Raw genomic sequence first — 9,799 nt, 5'->3', positions numbered from 1 at the left:
TAGGTCTAAATGACAATATCATGGGATAAGAGAATTAACATATCAAAAACTTCCTCTATTGATATCATGACTATTGTTGATAAAAGACAACGCAATCATAGGTCTCTTGGCAATCGCATTAACCGCAATCAACGAAATAAACATCGTTCTAATTGTACACTTGATGATTTCTTGGGGCCCCGCCTAGTGGCGGGTCGACCTAAAGTGGTCAGTCTGTCCGTCCGTCCGTAACAAATTGTGTCCGCTCTATATCTAGAGAACCGTTATGATTTCATACTTTATACTTGACATGTATTTTAACCAACACCAGAGTGTGTGTCGATGTGTCATAATACCCCAAAAAATGGATACAAATTTTTTACCACACGTTATTTACAGCGGGGCCCACAGAGATGGCACCCATCTCAATGATGTCTAGTTTTATCTATATTTAAAAATAATGGATGACATCGTTTATTATGCAAACTTGGTCATATGCCAATTAGTAAATTACATAATATTTTGACGAGTGTGATACAATATCGTTTTTCAGTCCAAGATATGAGTGTACACATATTATAACAGCTTTTTGCTACTATAGACTGTTCCCTCCAATTGACAAACCTGAAGATCATAAAAAGTATTTTCTAAAACTAAAATACTTTAATAGAGTTATTGATTTTATTAATTTGTCTAGTTTTTTTCATGACTCTACCGTTCAAAACTTTATACTTCCATATTTTGATACAGCCACCTATAATTTCTTATTCGTATTATAAAAAAAAACAGTAGAAGTTTAATTTTTGATTATACGTCAGTTACATCAGACGTCAATATAGAAAATAATGCTCCTTCAACATAAGACTGTGAAACATCGAAGTTTAGATCTGATCCCTATGGCCATGTAATTACAGGGGACCTTAACATCGTTCAAGACCGAGAGGTTATAAACTTTCTGAAAAAAGGACCAACATATCGTCCACCGTCGAAAATAAATTGGGAAGAGCGTCGTCAGCTTATTTAAGATGCTCTTTCATCATATTGTAAAAATGGTGTCAACGGAAGAAATTTGACAAACAGTCTCTCGATTCCTTTTTAGATAAATGTCTAAATATTGTTGATATTCGCATATCACATTTCGAAAACAATTTAGAAACAAATAAGAGAGTAAAAAATATGCCATGCATTTCCTGTATTAAAAACAAACTTCAAGTCATCGCAAATCGTTTTGTGTTCGTACCGACCGACAAAGCAGCCACAATGTGGTGGTGGTATTACGTAAATACTACACGGAAGTCCTTAAAAATGAAATTATACATTCAACTACATTCAAGGTCGTACGCTCCACAGAGAGTCATATAGTAAATAATCATGTCACAACCACAGCCCAGCTAAAGGCCTCCTCTGAATATTGGAAGGTCCCCACTTTGTATTGGTTATCTAAACTACACAAAAAACCGTAAAATATCGTTTCATCTCCGCCTTCAGGAAGTGTTCTACTACTAATCTTTCCGTACTTAACGAGTTCCTTAACTACTATCAAAGAACTTATCATAAATTTTTGCAATAAAACATATGAAAATAGTGGAATTAAACATTTTTGGAGTGTAAAATATTCTTTTGATGTTTTAGATAAACTACGTGCTTTTGATTCGGTAGACAGTTTTGACTTTTCCACTCTTTATACTACACTTCGACACAATCTTATCATACACAATTTTTCCTATTTAATTAAATGGTCGTTTAGTAAAGCTGACTGCAAATTTATTTGCTGCGACTTATATAAAGCCTTTTTCCCAAATGTGAAAGGTAAATATGCTAAATATACTTACTGGAGGTGTGATGAGATGATTAAAGCCGTAAATTTAATATCTCCTTGACAACATTTATGTATGTTTCGGCAATAAAGTTTATCGACATAATGTAGGTATTCCTATGGGTACCAATTGTGCCCCTTTAATAGCAGCCTTGTTCCTGCACTGTTATGACTTACAGTTTATGGCCCAGCTCAGTAAAGAACAGTCTAAATTCCATTCAATTGATAAATTCAACAACACTTACCGTTATCGTGATGACATTTTTTCGTTAAATAATCGAGAATTCTCTAAATGGAATGCTGAAATTTACTCAAAGGAACTTACTTTATATAAATCAAATATTAACAGCAATAACTGTCCTTTCCTAGATTTAGATTTTCAGCTTTACACCAGAAACTCTACACAAAAATTTACGACGAAAGGGATGATTTTTCTTTCCCTATTGTTAATTTTTCCTTTTTTGGACTGTGATGTTCCTTTGGCGCCGTTTTACGGTGTTTATATATCCCAGCTCGTTCGCTATGTCCGTGTCTGTAGTAACTTTTTGATTCCAATGAGCGTAAGTTATGTATTGCTGGTAAATTATTAAGTCAGGGATTTCGTTACTACAAATTACTGAAAACCTTTACTAATTTCTTCTAAGATACAACGTTTAGGTTTGCAAGTTTGTCTGTACCTGTAGAAAACTTATTTCAAACGGAATAGCACATCCTTAATATTACGATGATGTTGTTTACCGCGCCCGGAAGTTTAGATACGATCCGGGTAAACTTATCAATCCTTTAAAAAACTTATTCTAAAAGGTAACCAATTCAACACTGTGATTAAATCTTTGAATATTGTTTTATTGGTATAAATATTGATTTTGTTATCAGTAAATTAAAACCATACTAAATATTATTGTTATACACACATGCACGGTACTACAATCTGTCGATACCTTTATCTTGGCATTGCACAAGGTCATGGTTTTTTTCTCGGACTGTTAATGACGTCTTTACACTAAATCCATTGGATGTTGGATGTGTACTGAATGATATTTTATTCTTAAATGCATGATTTTTTTATTAGTTGTTATTGGCTTTGAACTAGCTGTCAGTAACTGCGAATACTCTCAGATGTGTACTTTGTGCCTTTTTTGTTAGGGATGTATTAATACCCTGCCACGTCCGGTCTGTGTTTTTGTTCATGATTCTCTGCTTTGTATCGATCTGATGAGTTGAGCCCTTTTCAACTTATTTCTATAGTTTATTCTCATGTTGTGCTGTAACACCATTGTCCAAGGGGGAAGGTTGAGCGCTTACAATATAAATAAGAAGATGTGGTATGAGTGCCAATGAGACAACTCTCCATCCAAGTCACAATGTGTAAAAAGTAAACATTTATAGGTCAAAGTACGGCCTTCAACACGGAGCGTTGACTCACACCGAACAGCAAGCTGTAAAGGGCCCCAAAATGACTAGTATAAAACAATTCAAACAGGAAAACCAACGGTCTAATCTATATAAAAAACGAGAAACGAAAAACACTTATGAATCACATCAACAAACGACAACCACTGAACAACAGGCTTCTGACTTAGGACAGGTGCATACAAATGCAGCGGTTTGTTTACCCCCGCCACATTCTTTATGTGCCTGTCCCAAGTCAGAAGCCTTTAATTTAGTGGTTGTCGTTGGTTCATGTCTGTCATATTTGTTTTTCGTAAATTGTTTTGTTATAAATTAGGCCGTTAGTTTTCTCAATTGAATTGTTTCATATTTTTCATGTCGGGACCGCTTAAAGCCGACCATAGAATACGGGTTTATCTCATTGTTGAAAGCCGTACGGTTGCCTATAATTGTTTACATCCTCTTCATTTGAACTTTGGTGGATAGTTGTCTTATTGACCATCATGTTGTAAAACGTTGATTATGCCAAGTGAGAAAAGCCTGTTATGTTAATGTACATAGAGCTAGATCCAAAGACAATTTAAATTAGTTGAGAATAAACAGATTTATTTAACAAGGAGGAGGTTATTTCAATTTCGGGTTATGCCATTTGGTTGTGTTGCGCCGTGCAGACTTTTGATCGATTATTGGAAACCATACTAGTTGCTTTGCAGTGAGAGCCATGTCTGGTTTACATAGACGATATAGTTGTCTTTGGAAAAACACTAGATGACAAGTTTTTGACGGACTTTAATCAGCTGGTTTAAAACTGTGTGTACCACTAAGGGTCGTTTTTTTAGAGCTCATTGTCTCTGAAGAAAAAATTTCCACAAACCAATGCATGGCGTTAGTAGAATGTAATGGGACAGTCAAAAAGAAAGCAGCAATTATCATTGGGGAGCTGCCCGAAACAGAAGGTGACAGCAGATATATATATATGCTAATCCTCTACGTCATTTGTTAATTGGTGGAGAGTTGTCTCAATGGCAATCGTACCACATCTTATTTTTGTATATTGGTAGTTTCAACAATTTTGCATGCCTGTCTTTGTGGAACAGCACCAAATAAACGTGCATGAATATTTATCCTTTTTGTCATGATGGCATATATATGTCGTCAGAACATGGGACGACTGGACAAACGCCAAATAGTCTTCAAAAGTGACTAGTTTCTGGAAGGGTCCTTTCAAAATCTTAGAAAAATGTGGTGACCTTACTTTTAGGTTGACTGTGGACAAAGAGAGACCACAAGTTATACATGTTTAAAGAATTAAGAAAGGAAGAAAAAGACATTAAGGACAGAACGCAATAACACTGAAAACAATAGTGTTGAAAATGACCGATAGAGACTTCTTATTTGCAAGACATTGACATCAATGAAACAACTTTGACTAATGAAAGACCACAAGATAAAAGTCCTGAAGGGCGCCAAAGGAGACAAAACCCAGTATGGATAGACGATTATATTTTTTGAATTAGTTTTGTACACTTTATATTATTTGTTAGTATTTTCTATTGTTTTGTATTTATAAGGGCGATGGCAAACTTTAAGACAACACTGAAAATGTCGGAGCAATGAGAAAGGAAGATAGAAATAAGCACTTAGCTATTTGTGTGGTAGGTCCAAAGTTATTTGGTAATATAAAGGGACTTTTCAATACCGATGAGACCAAGAATCTCAAGAGACATGTAAGAAATAAACATGTTGATACTAAACATGAAACCTACAAAAGTAAAGAATTCATTTACAATTCTGACTGCAGTGAGTTTGAATAATGGAAAAGACAGGATCCGGGTGATGTTATTAAGTCAGTTTCGGGACAGACTGGATGAATCTCAACAAAAAAAGATTGAACAAAATTGTAACAAAAGTTCTACAGAGGAGAGTTCAGAGACAGAGAAGCAACTCTGGATATTCTATCAAAGCAGAAAAACACCATTTTGACGACATAATGGAAATTGTTTGTCATAAGGATGGTTCCAATGACGTTTCAAACGTTCAAATAAGCAGAATCATATGGCAAAAAGACTACACAAAGACTGTCTTGCAACGGTCAGAGACTGAGAAAAGAATTCAAAAGTCATATCCACTTATAGAAAGGTTTCCGATGAACCAGTGGATATAATAATATCTTTGGTCAGGAAGGAGCATGTTCTTATCGAAACAAAAGTAAATCTTTGGACAACAATAATATTGTGAAAGATAGTGGGATCAGGCATGCAGCATTTTGTCCTTCTTGCCTGAAGAGGACGTTTTCTGTTTCGTTTTGGGTACAATATAGCTGAGCCTTTATTCTACACCAAAACTCTGAAAACCGAAACAAGTTACCAGGAAGGCATAAATAAAGGCAACAGTAGTATACCGCTGTTCAATAGTCATAAATCGATTTAGAGAAAACAAATCCGGGTCACAAACCAAAACCGAGGTAAACACATCAACTATAACAGGAAAACAACGGAACAACAGAAACACTGAACTACTACAAAAACAAACGCCATAAAACGTAAAAAAATAACTGAACTCGAGGAAGCCATATCAATTTTGTGTTTTTGCATTAAGTAGTTGTATAGTACTTATGTGTCTTGTTCCTTGTTAACTTAATTTTAGTCATGCGGATCGTATGTCTTTTGGGGCGTGGGTTATGTGATACGTAAACAGTTCGGTAGAAACTTTATTTTACTTTTTTGTTTATACTCGGTTAAAAACGTAGAAAAGAACAAAATATTTGGAGGGTAAATTTTGGCTCAGGGCAAATATAAGGGGAGGTTCTAAAAGAAATTTTAGTACGGGTAATGAGGATTTCTAGGCACCATTCCCTCAATAAAGATACGGCTATCATTGTTTTATATGCACAGGCCCGATTTTTTCCTCTTGAAACTAAAAATATATTTTAATTTGAAAAAAATATATTTGATTATTTCAAAATGTATGTTACCAAGCCGCAATTGCCAGTTGGTAAGTCGTCCTTTAGAATAAATAAGCATTGCCAGACGAAGACCTGTTATCACGGTACGTTGATAATTAAATTACATCGTAGTGCAATAAAGAACATGTTGGTGCCTGTAAGAAACTAACGGACTTTTACAAGTTGTAGCTTTACACGTTGCTCTATATTTAATTAGTAGTGTAGCTTGAATGTACCAAAAAGGACAAGATAAAAATAAGGAGATGTGGTATTACTCCTAAAGGGACAAATCCCCACCACAGACCAAATAACATAGAAGTTTACATCTATAGGTCACCATACGGTCTTCAACAATGACCAAAACCAATACCGCATAGTAAGATGTAAAAGACCCCGAAATGACAAATGTTAAAGTTTGTTCCTGACCGAGGTAAACTTTGTAATTGCACTAATTTGCACCAGTTGTAAATATATATATATATATATATATATATATATATATGAAAGTGAATAATTATAGATAGTTCATTATTAACACAAAGAGCAGGTATGTATATTTTAGTTCATTGATATCATTTTAAAAATAAAGTATACTTATATTTCAATCTTAGTATTTGTAAATAGAATATTTCGGATCAAGTTTCAAAATGGTAAAGGGCCTTGTTCATTAAGGAAATAAACACGCTTACTTAGTGTACACGTTACACGGGAAATGACAACGGTAAAAAAAAATCACACGTTTCATATTACTGAGTCCGTTTTAACTAAAATTCTTTTAATTTATCATTTTTAATAATAATACATGTATAGTTTTTACATATACAATGGTAAAAAACAGCATCGGTGGTCTCGTGTCCCAGTAGGGTGATATGTCCTTTTTTGGACTATTACCTTGTTAATTAGCACGTTTACAATCCGCTTAAACGTGGCGGTCTATTACAAAAAAGGGTTCATATTCATATCACATTTATTACATGATCTCGTCCTGAATATGCATTTAATTTGCCACTGGACGTCCAGCAGCAATTCATTATCATTACAATGGTAAAACAAAATATAGAATTGTCTCCCTTTGCCCATTGTCCAAGTCACAAGCGGTTCTTTTTCTTAATCTACCTCGAGTGTACCGTATAGATATGAAATGAATAATGAGAATAAGAATAAAAAGAGATATATGCATATTTCAATCTGACAGCAATCCAACGACACAAAAAAGAAAGGTTAACATGTGGTCTTCCAAAAAATTTCTATTCAACATATCAAGCTATGAATCACTCTCAAGCCATATGATCCCTGAAAGCTATACCGTCATTCACATATAACAATTCACAGATATCTTACTTCATATTTTAATACCACTATCATTAGAATTATGCATAACTACAAAAACAGGCGAACAGATAATTCCTGTTGCAATAACTTTTAATTTGGATGAATGATCATAAATTTGTTCACCCCCTTCACATTATACATAATATGAACTCCATCGACAACATAGCAATGTATGTCTGTCACTTTGCAGGCCCATCAGTTAATAGTGTATATTGTTACGTATTTTGACAGGAAATTCTGTTCAAGGAAAACAATTGAGTTAATTTCACACACTTATACCATATTGCGGAAATTAAAAAAAAAATGCTATCCATACTACTCTTATAATAGTTTTTAGTAATAATTTCATTTAATATAAAATTAAGGAGGCTCTATAAATGGCGTGTCGCTATCTACAATTTGCTTAGATTCAGCCGGCCAGAAATGCAACGTATGCATCAGTTATAGTTCAACAGGGAGTGTATTGACTTACCAAACGGCATATATCCTTTATCAAAAGACCTTTATGTTATCCCTAATAGGTCTAATCTTTACTGATAATACTAGTTACATGGTGTGCTAGTGACCTAATACGATATATATGGGGTCAGTAAATTCCATATGGGGTGAGAGCAAATATATTGGGTGAGAGCGAAGCTCGAATCCCCATATGGAATTTACTGACCCCATATATATCGTATTAGGTCACTAGCACACTATGTAACGAGTTTATCTTACCGACTATCTTAACATGTGGTATTTAGATTAGTGGCTTACCAAAGTGATCAAGTCTCCAATACCGTTAGTATTAAGAACCTACTTCCATTGGTCTATACAAAACAAATGCCAACAATAACAACTTGTTAGCTTTAAATGTGTTTTATGAATTTATTTCAATTGTTCATCATCAATTTCTTCGTCTGTTGAAACATTTTAGATTTTTCCTCAACACCGTGCAGTTTTTATAAAGGGACGTAACACCACTACTAATCGTGTATTGAAATAAGCCCCGCCTACAAACCAATATGGAATAAACACGGTCTCCACGCGGTTGCTTTTAGCCAATCATATTCCTAGAAATGTATAATGTAAGATAAATACATATATATAAAATTCATCAAATGTTTTTAATCAATTGTCTTAATGGCATGCTATTGAGCAAAACAGCGATTTGAGGCACTCTACATCGAAGCTTGTCTACATTCAAACTTCAACCATGTCTTTGCATTATTTTACCTAGTGGTTTGGTGCGTATTAGAATTTTTCTACGAGTCTTTATAACTTTGTTATCCATAGCTGGACTCCGGTTTAAGCATTTATATGAAATTGCCGTTCTCGTAACTGGTGAGAATCATCCGAAAATGGCCCCATATCTTTCAATAATCACAATTCCGTCCTCTTTTCCTAGTTAAGATTATACAGTTACAAAGCGTAATTTAAAGGGCGGCTCAAATAACTGAGACTTTTCCTTGGTTCTTATTTAGCTAAAAATATTACATTTACCCTAGGATTGTCATAAAATATAATTGTGGTTTTGTTAAATAAATTATAAATATGACATTTTCTTCTAGATTTGATTTAAAAGTAAACTTTAATTAGAATATTTTTCTGTGACTTATGTTCGTGTGACGATCTGTCCTGTGAACTTTGTTCTTGAAACAGTCTTTCCTGTGAAAGTAGGCTTTTTAAAGAGTTTTAACCTTGGTTGATTTTCATGCAAACAACTGAGCCTTGGCGATTTTATATAACGATCTATTGAAGGTGTATGTCGGTTAAGAACGGTGGTCTTAACTTCTAAAATAATTTAAATGAATTATTTTGTTGACTGTCTAATTGTGAAAACGGCTGGACTATGATACCAATTTCAGCTGTGCACTCAACGCGTGCTTCTTAATTACATAATTCCAGTACGATCGATACCAAAAATTTGGAAAGCAAAACAATATATATATATTAATTTGTAGGATCCTTTACAATAGATAATTCAGCTGATCTGTAACAATTCCATCTTCATGCCTTATATATCAGGTACTGTGTTACGACACTAGATAAAAACTGACGAGGAAAGGTAACACCCGGCCACCGAAAGCTTTATTATTGTAGAGCCTAGGTGGTCGAGTGGTCTAGCGCGTCGGGCACAGTGCAAGGCGATTAGGTGCCACGATATCTCAGTAGCATGAGTTCGAATCCCGGCCAGGGAAGAACAAAAAAATTTGCTAATGCAAATTTACAGATCTAACATTATTGGGCTGTTATTTAGACGAATTATATATCCAGAAATGTGTTTTCAGCCTTGTATCGCCATCACTGGTGATCCGATGGATAAAATCTGTTGTAGAGTCGTCACTGGTACGAAT

Source organism: Mytilus californianus, unplaced genomic scaffold (assembly GCF_021869535.1).
Source record: "Mytilus californianus isolate M0D057914Y unplaced genomic scaffold, xbMytCali1.0.p SCAF_4, whole genome shotgun sequence".
NCBI lineage: Eukaryota > Metazoa > Mollusca > Bivalvia > Mytilida > Mytilidae > Mytilus > Mytilus californianus.
The sequence above is the reverse complement of the archived record's forward strand: the minus strand, read 5'-3'. Positions refer to the sequence as shown.